The sequence below is a fragment of the Mauremys reevesii genome, linkage group 1 (genome assembly GCF_016161935.1).
Source record: "Mauremys reevesii isolate NIE-2019 linkage group 1, ASM1616193v1, whole genome shotgun sequence".
In the NCBI taxonomy this organism is placed as follows: Eukaryota; Metazoa; Chordata; order Testudines; family Geoemydidae; genus Mauremys; species Mauremys reevesii.
Window position 1 is genome coordinate 361,392,993 of NC_052623.1, and position 16,709 is coordinate 361,409,701.

Genomic DNA, 16,709 nt, shown 5'->3' on the forward strand with positions numbered 1-16,709 from the left:
AAATCTAAATCTAAATTGCACTGATATAGACTAGGGACTGAATGGCTGGGCAGCAGTTCTGCAGAAAGGGACCTAGGGGTTACAGTGGACGAAAAGCTGAATATGAGTCAACAGTGTGCCCTTGTTGCCAAGAAGGCTAATGGCATTTTGGGCTGTATAAGTAGGGGCATTTCCAGCAGATCGAGGGATGTGATCATTCCCCTCTATTCAGCACTGGTGAGGCCTCATTTGGAGTACTGTGTCCAGTTTTGGGCCCCACACTACAAGAGGAATGTGGATATATTGGAGAGAGTCCAGCGGAGGGCAACAAAAATGATTAGGGGGCTGGAGCACATGACTTACGAAGAGAGGCTGAGGGAACTGGGATTGTTTAGCCTACAGAAGAGAAGAATGAGGGGGGATTTGATAGCTGCTTTCAACTACCTGAAAGGGGGTTCCAAAGAGGATGGATCTAGACTGTTCTCAGTGGTAGAAGATGACAGAACAAGGAGTAATGGTCTCAAGTTGCAGAGGGGGAGGTTTAGGTTGGACAATAGGAAAAACTTTTTCACTAGTAGGGTGGTGAAGCACTGGAATGGGTTACCTAGGGAGGTGGTGGAATCTCCTTCCTTTGAGGTTTTTAAGGTCAGGCTTGACAACGCCCTGGCTGGGATGATTTAGTTGGGGATTGGTCCTGCTTTGAGCAGGGGGTTGGACTAGATACCTCCTGAGGTCCCTTCCAACCCTGAGATTCTATGATTCTATGATTCTACCATGCTACCTTTTTATGAGGACAGTTAAACTTGCTGCTGTTGCCTGTGCTTTGGAATACTTTGCTCCAATTTCTAGATCTTTGCTTTGCTTTCCTATTCTGCATGGGTCTGTAATGCCCTCACAGAACTCCAACTTTTTTGATTCATCTCCTTTGGCTGATGCCTCTTACATTTCCCCTTTAGAACAAAGGGAAGGAAGAAGTGAGGGAAGCGATGTAGGAAAGGTAATAGCTATTAATGAAAGCCCAGGCATTGGAATGGAAAAAAGATTTTAAAAGCATCTAACTAAGGACATTTGTATGGGGGGAGGAAGGAAATTCAAAACAAAAAAGCAAATGTAGTTTAACAAAGAGTAGAAAACCAAGTCATGCGTCTGTCATATGCTGGGCTGCAATGTACCTTGTGTCCTAAATGGCTTGGTCTCTATTATATTGTGGATAAATTAAGTTAATCTGTGTATACAATTCAGGTTATTGGAAACCAGAAAAATGCAGATAAAATTTGCCTTGCAAATCACCTTAAGTTGTTTAGGGATGCATCCCACAGAATGAGGACATTGGACTGTATCAATGCACAGTGAAGAGACACCCCCCAGCCACCAGAAGGGAAAGAGATAAACCCACAGATAGACTGGTCAACTGCCTTTCAACATACCGTGTATGGACAATTATGTAACAATGACTTAAGGTAAAACTGGGCCCATCCAGTGCTTTAACTGCTACAGCCATGCCTGGGACTTTGCTCCATAATGTACACTTTAAGCATACCCCTGCCATTTTAAATCTTTCCCACTGGAATATGGCTGAATTTGGCCACTCTGTAAAAGGAAATGGAACCTTGGTGTATACTTCATTAATAGATATAATCATACCAGGAATGGGCGCAAAATCCAGTGGCTGGGCAAGAGACAGTTCCAGAGTCATATTTTTCAAACTATGTGACTCCAAAGTTTAGAAGGAATTGTTGGTTCCATCTCAGGATTATCTGGATTGGGGATGTCTATTGGAACAGGGTGGATAAGGAAAATATAAACAAGCACATTGATTATTTCAAGTCTTAGGCAGCTGAAACAGTTTAGAAACTAGTAGGTAAAAATATTTGCACAGCTTCCAGAAGTTGTCTGTTAACTATCATAACCAGTTCATTAAGGAATGTTGAAAAGGGAAAATTGCCTAATAATAACAAAACAATTACTAAAGCCTTTGATACACACTAATCTGGTAAACTGGCAATGTATCCAGTCATGTAAACAGATTCCCTTTAGCACCATTTGTGATCTGGGATCAGTGACCACACTCTGATCAAGGCACTATTCCAAACAATCTTGCTCACTGTCAGACTCAGTGTATACAGACGCTCCCTGAGTTACATAAACCCGATGTACGCGAATCCGAGCTTATGGAAAAAGTTCCGTAAACTAGAAATAGGAGGGGTGGTTTTTTTGTTTGTTTTGTTTTGTTTTTTGTGTTGCGTAATGGTCGAAGACACGTTTCCGACTTACGCAAAATTCGAATTACGCAAGGGGTTCTGGAACGGAATGCTTGTGTAAGTCGGGGAGTGTCTGTATTCCCTTTACAGTATCTTTATCAATATTGGCTCCTGACACTGCAACATTTAATAGATTAGCCTACTGAGTGGACAGCAGCCATTTATAAGACAATATCTACAAGGAGCACCTGATCTACTACAGCTATTTCACTCAGCAACACAAACCTAGAGAGCTCCATACAGCCTGTGGTTCTGTGCAAGGGTATTGATACGAGTGCAGGCGTGATGTCTAACATCACAACTCCTCTTTGTGGCCATACCAGGCTGACATGAATCAACAAGACAAGTGAGCTAGCAGCTACTGTCTAACCTGTAATGTGGTACCAAGGGCTAACGGCCAGCAGTAAGGTAATCTATAATATGGATGAACGGTATTGTGTAGTAACTATTTACCAAAAAAAATTATGCATGGCAACCTCACTAGTAACGCCACTACTCCAGATTTGTGTTTTATGCCTCATGTACATAGTATTGTGGGTCGAACTATAATTATGCCTATTCCACTTTTTCCAGAATGACTCCATTACCCAAAGTGAGCCCCATCACTAGGATGAAATTGAAAAATGTCAGTTTTTAAACGCACATATTGATCCCCTACCACTGAATTTAAAAAAAAATATTAGATTGAAAAGACATTTCAAATTAGCAATGATGTGCATAAAGCAGAACTCATCCAAAGCTTTAATACGTGAAGGTGACATAGAAATACAGTATACTCCCATTTATCCCAAACCTTATTATCCAGCTCTGCATTACCCAAATCCCTGCCTTGGCCCTCAGCTCAGCATGAGATGTGTGCTGCAGAGAGCATGTATCTCATGCTGGGGGACAAAGAACGGATTGGCTAATGCAGAGGGTCGGATACTAAACCAGAGACCCCTGGCCAGGACTGTGAGGAGGAGGATGGACCCCAGGCTGTGGGAGAGGCCACCTTGCTGCTGAGTGATTCCTGTGTCAGTACAGGGAGCCTGTGCTGAGTCAGGGCCAGGGACACCCAATCCTTGAAGGTGTAAGGCACAGGGAAGGCTGCAGTCCTGGCAGGGCAGAGCGGTGTTCCAGCCGGGGTCCCTGCCCTGCTGGGACTGCAGCCTTTGGGTGTCACTGGCCCTGCAGCAGCCAGGCATCCATCTGCAGTGCTGCTATCACAGGAGTAAGCAGGGCAGGGCAGAGCAGAGACACTCCCCCCCACCCCCCCAAGCCAGGACTGCAAAGAGGACACCTATGAGCCCCCAGCTGTGGGGGAAGCACCCTACTCTTGCCCTCTTGATTATCCAGATAAAATCAGTGTCCCCCAGATAATCAAGAGTGCACGGTACTTATTTCTAATATGGGAACAGAGGTCATCTTTAAGGCTAATTGTTCTACAAGTAGTATCAATTTTAGATTGTCGCTTATGCAGCTTGCTAAAACAGCCATAAGTGTGGTCAAGTAATTGACTATAAGCTGCTGGCATGGTGGGACAATGTAGAGCAAACCAAAACCTTGGCAGGCAGAAGACTGGGATATATATCCCTGAAATAGAGGGGATGGGAGGGTGGCACCCAGAGACTTGGGAGGTGGGGGAAATGGACAATACTGTAAGTGTGGCTGACTAAAGCTACAAAATTTGCAGCCCCCTAGTAGTATTCCTAACTGGCAAGGAGCATGAAGCCCACCACACAGAGGACAATAAGGTAAAATCAAACAAATACAAAGAAATAGCACTCCACAAATTGCACCATAAGAGAGGGGGGTGACTTTGTTGGGAACAGGATCTGGTGAAGGAAGGAGTTATCCAATTTATAAATAAGCCAATTATCAGCCTCCTGATACTCTCAAACTCCTTCAAACCCCACCCAAGGCAGGTGGCATAGCCAAGGTTACATGCCCTAAGACGGAGCATTGCAGCACTGTGGGGGTGGCTGGCTAACACAGAAGTGGGGCAGGAGCTTCTCCTGACTCCAGCCAGGATCACTGGCTCCGTAGTCTGGAATCCTCCTGGGGTCCTGACTGGCTCTTGGATCTCGCTGTCTCTCTCTGGATGCAAGTCACTGCAGCGCTGGAGCCACCTGATCCATATGGTCACTTTCAGACCCCCGCAATCCCCCTTCAGGGGCAGGGCCTTCCCGAGCTGCACTGTCTCTTCCAAACTCTCTTTGAAAGTCAGGCTACTCTTTCCCCAGTTAACTTGAGGGGGTTTTTGCCCTGACTTGTCACTGGCCCAGTGGTCCCCAGGCAGAAGCCTCTCTCTTGGCCCCCTTATTCCAGGTATGCTAGCACTGGGCTCCGAAACCTTGGCAGCCATCTTAGTTGTAGCCCTTTAGGTAGGGCCCCCAGAGGCTCAGACCCGAGCCCCAGGAGCCAGCAAGTCCTAAATGGCAGTTGTACCAACACCTGCATTCACAGCAGGGGAAGCTCAGGCAGATCTGTTAGTTTGCCTATTTCCATGTTTACATCCATGAGCAATAACGATGCTGTGGTAATAAATGCCCCTCCCCCCACAGAAGGGCTCAGGATACTGGACATCAATATAGCAAAGACATAAGTAGGTCAAAGCACGTTCTGTGACAGGAATATTGGGAGGGGGGAATAAATGCAGGGCTCTCATGGTTGTACTAACTACAACTGGGTGGAATTTTTCAATGAAACTTTTTCATCAGTGTAACAGGGTCAGCTGCCTCCTGAGCACCCCCTCATGGCCAGAAGTCATTCTGCAGCACCCTGCCCTCTGTTCTCCCTCTTCAGGGTCCCCTAAGATCTTCACGGGGACACAATCCCTGAGAGCTGCAGTTCCCAAACTGTGGGCCATGACACAGTCCCAGAGGCAGCCAGCAATGGCCCCTGCCCAGGGCTGGAGGAGATCAGCAGCCTGGGTGGGCAGCAGAGGTGAAGTGCAGTTGCTGGGTGATGGGCAAGGAGAAGGGGCTGACCCCGAGAGGTGGCAGTTCCCAGGGCAGCTGGAGGAGGCTGGAGTGTTTGCAGAGGTTCCTGCTCTGAGCTGCCACACCCAGGGATCTGTGGCTGTTGGCAGGGTGGCTGAGTGCTGGTGAGCCTGGGGCTGGAGTACCTTGCCAGCTAGGTGGGGAGCAGATGACAGTGCCCAAGGCTGCCAGCCTGGCAGGAAGATGCAGACAGCGAGGCTCAACTCTGCGGAGCCAGCAGCCCAGCCCTAGGACCCCCCTTCTTGCAGGCATGGTGGTCAGAGGGTGTGTAATCCTTCTGCCCGTCAGAGCTGGCAGCAACAAGGGCCGGGCTCAGTATCTAGGGTTCTTTTTCAACAATACAACACAAAACCAGCTCGAGCCCCCACCCAGTGACCTGGGACAATTACACTCCACCCCCTGGGCGCCTCTGAGAGGCAAAGCTTCCCCTCCTGCAAGCACAGAGTCTGAGTGTAGCAAAACACTTTTAATAAAAGGAGGGAAATAATGCAGCATTAATTTGGGGAAACACTACAAACAGGTTTTATAAACATAAACCAAGAGCAAAAGACCCACCATCAAGTAAATTGGTCTGTGTCCTTTTCCCCCCAGGTTCTTAAGTCTAGCAACCCAAAAGTCCCTTTAACATGCCCATCCCTTCTCTGCACAGTTGCTGTCCTTGGACAGTGCATCTGCAGAGTTCACCTCCCACCCCTCTCTGCAGGGCTCTAGTCTAGTATTCTCTACCAACCCCACCAAGATATCTTCAGAGCCCCACTTAACACAGCTCTCAGTGATTTCAGCAATTAGTGGGGGAGCTTCACTACTGGTGCACACCAGGCCTAGGTATCAGCAATTTCAGTTTTGCAGCATATAACAAAACTCTCTATTAGGTCTAAATTAGCTCAGTTATTACACAGTGGTCAGTTAATGTCTACAACTTTTTGACAGTCCCCACCCCCTCTCTCCACTCCCTTGGCTTGAAACCCATGTCCCCTGCCTAGCAACTGCCATTTAGTTGAGGGTGAGTCCCTCAATCAGGAAAGGCCAAGTACAGTTCTGCTGCCCTGGATTCACACAAGGATAACAACACTTTATTTACTCCTGCCACAATAACAAGGAGACTGAGAATCCAACACCAGCCAAAAGTGATCATTTGGGCAAGCAGTCCCATCATGCTGAGCACCTAGGCAGGGTGGGTGTGCCCATGCAAATGAAATCAGCTCCTGAACTCCTCTTCCACAGCTCATCACTAGATTCTGCTTACAGGTGTATGGCCAGGGGAGCCTTCCAGCTCAGAAACTCCTCCCTGTGCCACCCGGTCCAGCTAGCCAGAGAGCAGCAGCTGCTGGCTGAGTGCCCAGCATGCCACCCTTACTTCTGTGCTGCCCGGCCAGCAGCTGCCACTGTCAAGAGGCAAGGATATGATTGCCAGGCATCTCTGTTTTTGACCAGAATGCCCAGTCAAAAAGGGACCCTGGCAGCTCCAGTCAGCACTGCTGACTGGGCCATTAAAAATCCAGTCAGTGGCACAGCGGGGCTAAGGCAGGCTTATGGGAGCTGCAGGGGTGGCGCCGGCATACGGGGAAGTGCCTGCATATGGGGCAGCACACAGAGCCATGCCTCTGCATAAGAGCCAGAGAGAGGATATGCTACTGCTTCTGGGAACCACCTGAGGCAAGTGCTGCCTGGAGCCTGCACCCCTCACCCCCTCCTGGACCAGCCCTGATCCCTCTCCCATCCTCCAAACCCCTCAGCCCCAGCTCCCTCCTGCACCCCAAATCCCTATCCTCAGCCCCACCCCAGAGCCCTCACCCCCCTCCTGCACCCCAACCCCTGAGCCAGCCCAGTGAAAATGAGTGAGGGATGGGGTGGGGGGGAGAGTGAGCACCAGAGGGAGGAGGGATGGAGTGAGCAGGGGCAGGGCCTCACAGGAGAGGCAGGGCAAGGGTGTTCAGTTTTGTGCCAGTAGAAAGCTGGCAACCCTAGGCAAGGAGCAGGGTGGTCCTGGGGCATGAGGCCACAGAAGGGAGCTTAGGGCAATTGGTGGGGAGAAGCAGGCAGCAGGCCCTGGTTGATGGGTCAGGAGCCCTGGGAGGCAGCAGGGCTGGGCCAAAGGGCCTCTTGCAGCTGCACAGGTGGGCCTGAGGGAAGAGATTGGGAACCCCTGCTGTAGATCAGTGGTTTTCAACCTTTTTTCCTTCAGAGACCCCTAAAAATGTTCAAAAGGAGGCATAGACCCCTTTGGAGTCTTAGACAGATGCTAGAGCAATTTTTGTTGTGGGGGTGCCACTGATGGAAGCCATGGATTCAGTGTTTGTTATTACTGCTTCAAGCCAGGGGTCCAGAGCACCCCCAGATCCAGCACCACTGCTCTCAGACACTCTGCGGATCTCCAGGAGCTCTAAGACCACAGGTCAAAAATCACTTCCCTAGGTACACATTGGCCCTGCAGGCCCCAACCCTAGTTCAGTCTCACTCTCTCCCCCAGTAATGCAAAAATAACAACGGATTTGAAAACATAACACAGACCCTCACAATCTTCATCCCCATTTCAGCTGGCCTGGGGATCAATCTGTTTGCTTTCCAGCACCTCCTTCAAAGACTGTCTTAGCTGGTGCCTTCCACCTACTGACACAGGAACCATCTTACTACCCTCATGTGGCAACTCCAGACAGAACTGCAGTCACCTAAGCCGCCCTCTCCTGCTCCTTTTATATGGAAAGCACCTGATTCCTGTCAGGTGTGGCTCAATCTGTACTCAGGTTTGCTTAGCCTCAGGATAACTCTGTGAAAAGTGAAACTTTTAGTGGGGAAGACTCAGTTTTGAACAAATTTCTTGTCTAAAAATATTTTGGGGAAAAATGTTTCTAAATTGTTTAAATGTCCCATTTTGACATTTTTGGAACAAAAAACCCCCTGTTTTTTTGGTTATAAATGACTATACATTTTAAAATTTAAATAAGAGAGGGGAGGGATAGCTCAGTGGTTTGAGCATTGGCCTGCTAAGCTCAGGATTGTGAGTTCAATCCTTGAAGGGGGCTATTTAGGGACCTAGGGCACAAACTTGTCTGGAGATTGGTCCTGGTTCAAACAACAGGTTAGACTAGCTAACCTCCTGATGTCCCATCAAACCCTGACATTCTAAGAGCAAAGACATTGTTAAAAATAAAAAATGGTCAAATTCAAAACAAAATGATCAAAATAAAACATTTTGATTGACTCAAACCTTGTTTTAGGAATTTTGCTTTGCAAAAATTCTCACAATGGACATTTTGTCTTGATTCAGGACAGGACCTTTTTTTTAAACCTCAAAAACATAGGCTGGGGAAATGCAGCTCTGCTGCTCAATACATGTCAGGTGCTAGACTTCAGGCAAAGAAGTCATTCCACAATGGGTTGGGAGGGTCAGAGCCAGTTGTCACAAGGAGCAAGTTCACATCCTGGAATGATGCTGCTCAAATGCCTCTTAGGACAAGTTTCAAGGAGGGGGATCAGGGCCAGGGAGTTGCACCACTGAGGGCTTTCTACATCAACTTCAGCACATCCCAGGTAAAGTCTGATGGGCTCTCAGCGGGCCCCTATGTGCTCCCATAGCAAAGCACTGCCCAGTATGCAAGGAGGTCAACCCTGCCCCACTGAACCCACTCACCTGCACGGATTGGTCTTGGCTACACCCAGGTTGTCTCCTTGCCCTGGGCTGCAGTTCACCCAGTGTAGGCCTGGAGGATTTCTAATCTCTCATGTCTTACGTAAAACTGCTGCCAGCTGTTGTCAGTAGCAAAAAGGATGGTGCAGGGGGAGGTGCAGCAGGATCCAGAGGGCAGTAGGGCTGGGAGCTGGGTATGAGGACGGTGCAGGGGGAGGTACAGCAGGATCCGAAGGGCAGTAGGGCTGGGAGCTGGATATGAGGACGGTGCAGGGGGAGGTACAGCAGGATCCCAAGGGCAGTAGGTTCAGGAGCTGGGTGGGAGGATGGTGCAGGGGGAGGTACAGCAGGATCCAGAGGGCAGTAGGGCTGGGAGCTGGGTGTGAGGACGGTGCAGGGGGAGGTACAGCAGGATCCGAAGGGCAGTAGGGCTGGGGGCTGGGTGTGAGGACGGTGCAGGGGGAGCTACAGCAGGATCCCAAGGGCAGTAGGGCTGGGACCCGGGTGTGAGGACGGTGCAGGGGGAGGTGCAGCAGGATCCAGAGGGCAGTAGGGTCAGGAGTCCCTGGAAAAATCATGGAACAGGTCCTCAAGGAATCAGTTCAGAACCACTTAAAGGAGGGGAAAGTGATCAGGAACAGTCAGCATGGATTCACCAAGGGCAAGTCATGCCTGACTAATCTAATTGCCTTCTATGATGAGATAACCGGCTCTGTGGATGAGGGGAAAGCAGTGGATGTGCTATTTCTGGACTTTAGCAAAGCTTTTGATACAGTCTCCCACAGTATTCTTGCCAGCAAGTTAAAGAAGTCTGGGCTGGATGAATGGACGGTAAGGTGGATAGAAAACTGGCTAGATGGTTGGGCTCAACGGGTAGTGATCAATGGTTCCATGTCTAGTTGGCAGCCGGTATCAAGCGGAGTGCCCCAAGGGTCGGTGCTGGGGCCGGTTTTGTTCAATATCTTCATTAATGATCTGGAGGATGGTGTGGACTGCACCTTCAGCAAGTTTGCAGATGACACTAAACTGGGAGGAGTGGCTGATACGCTGGAGGGTAGGGATAGGATACAGAGGGACCTAGACAAATTAGAGGATTGGGCCAAAAGAAATATGATGAGGTTCAACAAGGACAAGTGCAGAGTCCTGCACTTAGGACGGAAGAATCCCATGCACTGCTACAGACTAGGGACCGAATGGCTGGGCAGCAGTTCTGCAGAAAAGGACCTAGGGGTTACGGTGGACGAAAAGCTGAATATGAGTCAACAGTGTGCCCTTGTTGCCAAGAAGGCTAATGGCATTTTGGGTTGTATAAGTAGGGGCATTTCCAGCAGATCGAGGGATGTGATCATTCCCCTCTATTTGGCACTGGTGAGGCCTCATTTGGAGTACTGTGTCCAGTTTTGGGCTCCACACTACAAGAAGGATGTCGATAAATTGGAAAGAGTCCAGCGGAGGGCAACAAAAATGATTAGGGGGCTGGAGCACATGACTTATGAGGAGAGGCTGAGGGAACTGGGATTGTTTAATCTGCAGAAGAGAAGAATGAGGGGGGGATTTGATAGCTGCTTTCAACTACCTGAAAGGGGTTTCCAAAGAGGATGGATCTAGTCTGTTCTCAGTGGTAGAAGATGACAGAACAAGGAGTAATGGTCTCAAGTTGCAGAGGGGGAGGTTTAGGTTGGACATTAGGAAAAACTTTTTCACTAGTAGGGTGGTGAAGAACTGGAATGGGTTACCTAAGGAGGTGGTGGAATCTCCTTCCTTAGAAGTTTTTAAGGTCAGGCTTGACAAAGCCCTGGCTGGGATGATTTAGTTGGGTTTGGTCCTGCTTTGAGCAGGGGGTTGGACTAGATGACCTCCTGAGGTCCCTTCCAACCCTGAGATTCTATGATTCTAGGAGCTGGGTGTGAGGATGGTGCAGGGGGAGGTACAGCAGGATCCAGAGGGCAGTAGGGCCGGGAGCTGGATGTAAGGACGAGTGTTTGGCTGTCATAGATAAGGCAGGATCCTGGGTCTAAGTTACAAGGGGTGCAGAAGAGTGGAGTGAGTGAAATGCGAGGGTTGAGATGTGCAGCAAAGCCCTGTGGCTGGAGTTAAACAGTGCGGGCTTGGGGTTGGGAGATCCTGGGCTGGGAGAGGCCAACTAAGTCCATGTACTGGGTTTCAACCAGCCAGCTTAGCTCCAGCACCAACACCCGAGAAGCCCCATGGGGTGGAGTGGGAAGGGGTGTGTGTTTTTTCTGGGCTTTGTTCCTGTCATTAATAATGAGCCACCTTTGAGAGTCTGTCCCCTGGGCTCCCTCACCCAGGGTTAAATACCACCCCCTTCATGCAGCCTCAGCCTCAGTGCCAGGGAGCAGCTGGGCTCCTCCTCAGGCCGGCAGGTGAGACCCAGGCATTTCCGTGATCTTTCCTGTTCACAGAGCATTTGGTGCGAGTGTGAGCTGCCATTCCTCCGACTCCCAAGGGCAGAGGTGCAGCAAGGGCACAGATAGAACTATTGCCACTCACTCCTCTCCGCCATGGCCATGTGGCTCCAGCCAGACTGATGGACCCAGCGACAGGACACCCTGCTGGGTAAGTCGCTCTGCAGCCTCTGCTCTGGGCTCTATCACTCACTGAAACCCAGGGATGAAAGAGCTCAAAGCCAGTCCCAGCCCCTTCCCCATGGGGCTGTCGGTCAGGGATCCTTGGAGGGGGGGGGGCAGGATAGCTCAGTGATTTGAGCATTGGTCTGCTAAACTCAAGGTTGTAAATTCACTCCTTGAGGGGACCACTTAGGGGTCTAGGGCAAAAATCAGTACTTGGTCCCTCTAGTGAAGGCAGCAGGCTGGACTCAATGACCTTTCAAGGTCCCTTCCAGCTCTACAAGATACGTATATCTCCAATTATTTTATTTTATTTTATTTTATTTTATTTTATTTTTTCCACTGCATGGAAAGAAAGGGTCAGAGAGTCACTGATTATTTAGCTAAGTTAGATAAGGTCAAGTCCACAGAGCTTGATGAAATTCAGCCTACAGTATTTAAGGAATTAGCTGAAACAATGTCATGACCATTAGCAATTATCTTTGAGAACTCATGGAGGAGAGGTGAGATCCCTGAAGATGGGCAAACATAGCACCTATCTTTAAAAAGGGGAACAAAGAGACCACAGGGAATTATAGACTAGTCAGCTTATCTTCACTATGTGGAAAGATACTGGAACAAAGCACCTAGAAAATAACAGTGGTATAAGGACAAGCCAGCACTGATGTATCCAAAACACAGCATGCTAAACCAACCTAATTTTCTTCTTCGATAGGGTTACAGGACTAGTGGAGTGGGGAAAGAGCAGACATGACGAATCTTGGTTTTAGTAAGGTTTTTGACATAGTCCCAAAGGACATGGTCAAAAGCAAATGCATTCTAGATTAAATTACTCTAAGTGGGTATGCAGTGTTGTTGTAGCCAGACTTAATCTGCAGCAAGGGAGATTTGGGTTAGATATTAGAAAAAGCTTCTAACTCTAAGGGTGGTTCAGCTCTAGAAAAAGTCTTTCAAAGGAGGTTGGGGAATTCCTGTCACTGGAGAGTTTTAAGACCAGGTTGGACAAACACTTGTCAGGGATTGTCTAGGTTTACGCGGCCCTGTCCCAGCACGGGGGCTGAACTAGATGACCTCTTGAAGGCCCTTCCAACCTGACATTTCTCTGATTGGTGGGGTGCAGGAGCTGGAGTCCAGCAGAGCATCCCCCCAAGTCCTGGGCATGCAGTGGGCCTGCACCAAAGAAGAGTCACATTGGCAGGTGTGGAAGGAAAATGTCTGTGCCGGTGGAACATTGCAGAGCAAAGTGATTTGCTGTCCAAGCCACATGGGAGCAAAGCAGCTGCACAGTCCCTAGCAGCAGGGGTCACAGTTTCTCAGGGAAGGGGAGTTGCTCTCTCCCAGCACAGATGGTGAATTCACCACTGTGCAGAAGTCCAGCCCTAGGCCTAGGCTGCATTCCCAGCACCTTGGTGAAGCTCTGAAGCTTTAGGAAAGTGACCAGATGGCTGTGCAAAGCCTCTGACAGTGCAGCTAGCGCCACAGCTGGGCCAGGGTGGGACAAGTAATAAGGAGAGAGACCTTGCTATTCACTGCCAGAATCTCCTCCAGTGCGGCTTCCTGCCCTGTAACTCCAGCATTTTCTTTAAAAATAGGGAAATCAAAAGGAAAAAGAACCTTAATCCGGGCTCCCGGCCAGACTTGTGAACAGAAAATTAAGACAGTATAGTGGTTTCCACAGCAACATTAATTCAGTCACAGAACTGGACTCTGCAGTTTCTCTCCTGTTTCTGGGCTGCTGTTGTAATAACAACCCTGCTTTCTGACTGGACCCTCACACACACTGCACTAGTTCAGACTCTAACTGAGGCTGTGTCTACACTAGCCCTTTTGTCGGTGTAACTTATGTCGCTTGGGCGTGTGAAAAAACACGCCCCTCAGCGATGTAAGTTACACCGACAGAAGTGCCAGTGTTGACAGGAGACGCTCTCCCACCGACATCGCTACTGCCACTCGTTGGGGGTGGTTTAATTATGTTGACCAGAGAGCTCGCTCCCGTCGGCCAAGAGCGGCTACGGGAGCGATCAGCTGCGTTGGTGCAGCTCTGCTGCTATAAGTTCGCCAGTGTAGACATGGCCATAGTCTGTTCCTCCCAGTGTCTCTAGGTCAGTGGTCTCCAAACTTTTTTGATCGTACACCCCATCAGTAAAAAAATTTTGCGCATGCACCCCCTGCTCCCGGCCAAACTGTTGAAGCAAAAAAAAAAAAAAAAAGCCACTCAAACTCCTGGCCAAACTGCCGAAGGGAAAAAAATAAAGTGGCACTGCTCCGGTGGCGCTCCTCCTGCCGCGCACCCCGAAGGATCCTCTTGCGCACACCCCACTTCGGAGACCACTGCTCTAGGTTATGAGAGGGAAGCTGTTCACTTTCTTCTCATCCCTACAGATCTCAGCCGTGAAGCCCTTCAGAGGAAAAGGCAAGAAACCCAAAATGAAACAACCACTCCACAGCAGGAGTTCTGAACCCCATCAGTCAGAGGCTGGCTCTTGCCCTGAGTGGGAGGCTTTACAGCTCTTATAATTATGTTGTTCTATTTCATGTGGCTCTGAATGCTCTCATTACCTATATACATGTGGGATCCTTCTCTGATTCCTACTGATCTTTCAGTTTATTGCATTCGGTTTCCCTGTGTGTACCCTAGCGTGGTGCATTAAGGACTGTGCTGGATTGCAAGCTGTGACCTTGAGTGGGTGAGTTTTCTAGTTCTGCTTGCAGGCTAGGGGCTCTGTAGTGAAATTTCTGGGAGCAGCAGTCAGTCTAGACAGAGGTGGGATGTTGTGTCTCTCTGTCTTAGGGCTTGGCTACACTTGAAAGTTGCAGCGCTGGGAGTTACAGCGCTGGTCGTGCAGCTGTGTAGGGACAGCGCTGGTGTGTGGCCACACTCACAGCTACCAGCGCTGGTGTGTGGCCACATTTGCAGCGCTGTTGGGAGTGATGCATTATGGGCAGCTATCCCAGCATTCAAGTGGCAGCAACGTGCTTTTCAAAAGAGGGGGGTGGGGGGTGGTGTAGTGTGACAGGGAGCGGGGGGAGAGAGAGAGAGTGGATTTTTGGAGCCAACACTGTGTGTTTAGCTTCCTGCCTTGAAAAATCAGAAAATGTTCACAACCCCTTAGTCTTAACTCTTAATTGCAAACAGCCTGCATCCAAACGGACTCCCCGCTGTCAAGCAAACACTCACTCCCTGCCTGCCTCATTATCTCATTTGATTGTTCACAGCCAGATACAGATTGATCACAGCAAACAGGAGCTGTGTTATAAGCAGCTCCGGGATCAACGGAGCTCCGGAGCTCCGAGTTCACAACAAAACAAAGAGAGGCTGCATAACAAAACAAAGAGAGTAATTTATAAAAGCATTCTGGGATATCTGCTAATACACTGAAGGCCAATAACAGCGCTGGTGTGTGTCCACACTTGACGAGCAGCGCTGGATCACCAGTGCTGCAATCGTTACACCCCAACCAGACCAGGTGTACAGCCAGCGCTGCAGCCAGGGAGTTGCAGCAATGGATGTGCCTTGCAGGTGTAGATGGTTACTAATTGCAGCACTGGAAAGCCTCCACCAGCTGTGTAATTGTTCTGAATTCTAACACAAAGCAGTGCTATGCTGCAGCCTTCCAGCAAGAGTATTCATATTTTTATCTTAGCCTGTCCGTGTGTATGCTGTGAACATAACAGAGAAACCGGCTCTTGCGAGAGATGGTGAACAGAAGCAAACACTCTACTTCTCGCTCCCTTTCATTATTCTGTAGCCCACCGTCTATCCCCTGTAATTTGTCTCCTCTCTAAACTAAAAGGTCTCAGTCTTTTAACTCTCCCTTCAAATGGATATTTTCTGGGTTTCTATCACACATTTAAGAGGTGCCTCTGTTTCTGCTATATCCTGTCTAAGACAGGGTGACCAGAACAGAACCCACTATATCAGGTGAGTTGGTCCACTGAGTTACATAACAGCACAATCACAGTTTCAATATTAACAGGAGTACTGATGGCACCTTAGAGACTAACAAATTTATTTGAGCATAAGCTACAGCCCACTTCATTGGATGCATGCACTGGAAAATACAATAGGAAGATATATATATACACAGAGAACATGAAACAATGGGTGTTACCATACACACTACAACAGGGATCGGCAACCTTTCAGAAGTGCAGTGCCGAGTCTTCATTTATTCACTCTGATTTAAGGTTTCACGTGCCAGTAATACATTTTACGTTTTTAGAAGGTCTCTTTCTATAAGTCTATAATATATAACTAAACTATTGTTGTATGTAAAGTAAATAAGGTTTTTAAAATGTTTAAGAAGCTTCATTTAAAATTAAATTAAAATGCAGAGCCCCTGGACCAATGGCCAGGACCCAGGCAGTGTGAGTGCCACTGAAAATCAGCTCGCGTGCCGTCTTTGGCACGCATGGAATAGGTTGCCTACCCCTGCACTATAAGGAGAGTGATCAGTTAAGGTGAGCTGTTATCAGTAGGAGAGAAAAAGAACTGTTTGTAGTGGCAATGAAAATGGCCCATTTCCAGCACTGTGAGGAACTGGCAGGTGGGGGAGTGGGAATAAACATGGGGAAATAGTTTTACTTTGTGTAATGGCCCATCCACTCCCAGTCTTTATTCAAGCCTAGTTTGATGGTGTCCAATTTGCAAATTAATTCCAATTCAGCAGTCTCTCGTTGAAGTCTGTTTTTGAAGTTTTTTTGTTGTAATATTGCAACTTTTAGGTCTGTAATTGAGTGGCCAGGGAGATTGAAGTGTTCTCCAACTAGTTTTTGAATGTTATAATTCTTGATGTCTGATTTGTATCTATTCAATATTAGTTTCTATCCCATTCCTTATGCATGCTAATATTTTCTTTGCTTTGTAGACTTTAACAGCAGAAGGGATCATTAAATCATCTTGTCTGACCTCCTGTATATCACACACACACACCCAGCTCCTACGCATTAAACCTAACAACCAAAATTAGACCAAAGGATTATAGCAGGGCCAGCTTTAGGGTGATTCAGCCGCTTCCGCGCCCCTAAGAGGGCACCGCAACGTCCCAAAGGAGCTGCCGCTGTAGTCTCACTACTGTCTTCGGTGGCAGCTCAGTCGCTGACGCAGAGGAAGGTCCCTCTGCTGAAATGCTGCCGAAGGCACCGGCAGCCAATTGAGCTACCGCCCAAGTCCCGGCACTGTTGGTGGCAGCAGCTCAATCATTGCCGCTGTCTTCAGCAGCATTTCTGTGGAGGGACCTTCCTCCATGGCAGTGATTGAGCTGCCGCCGAA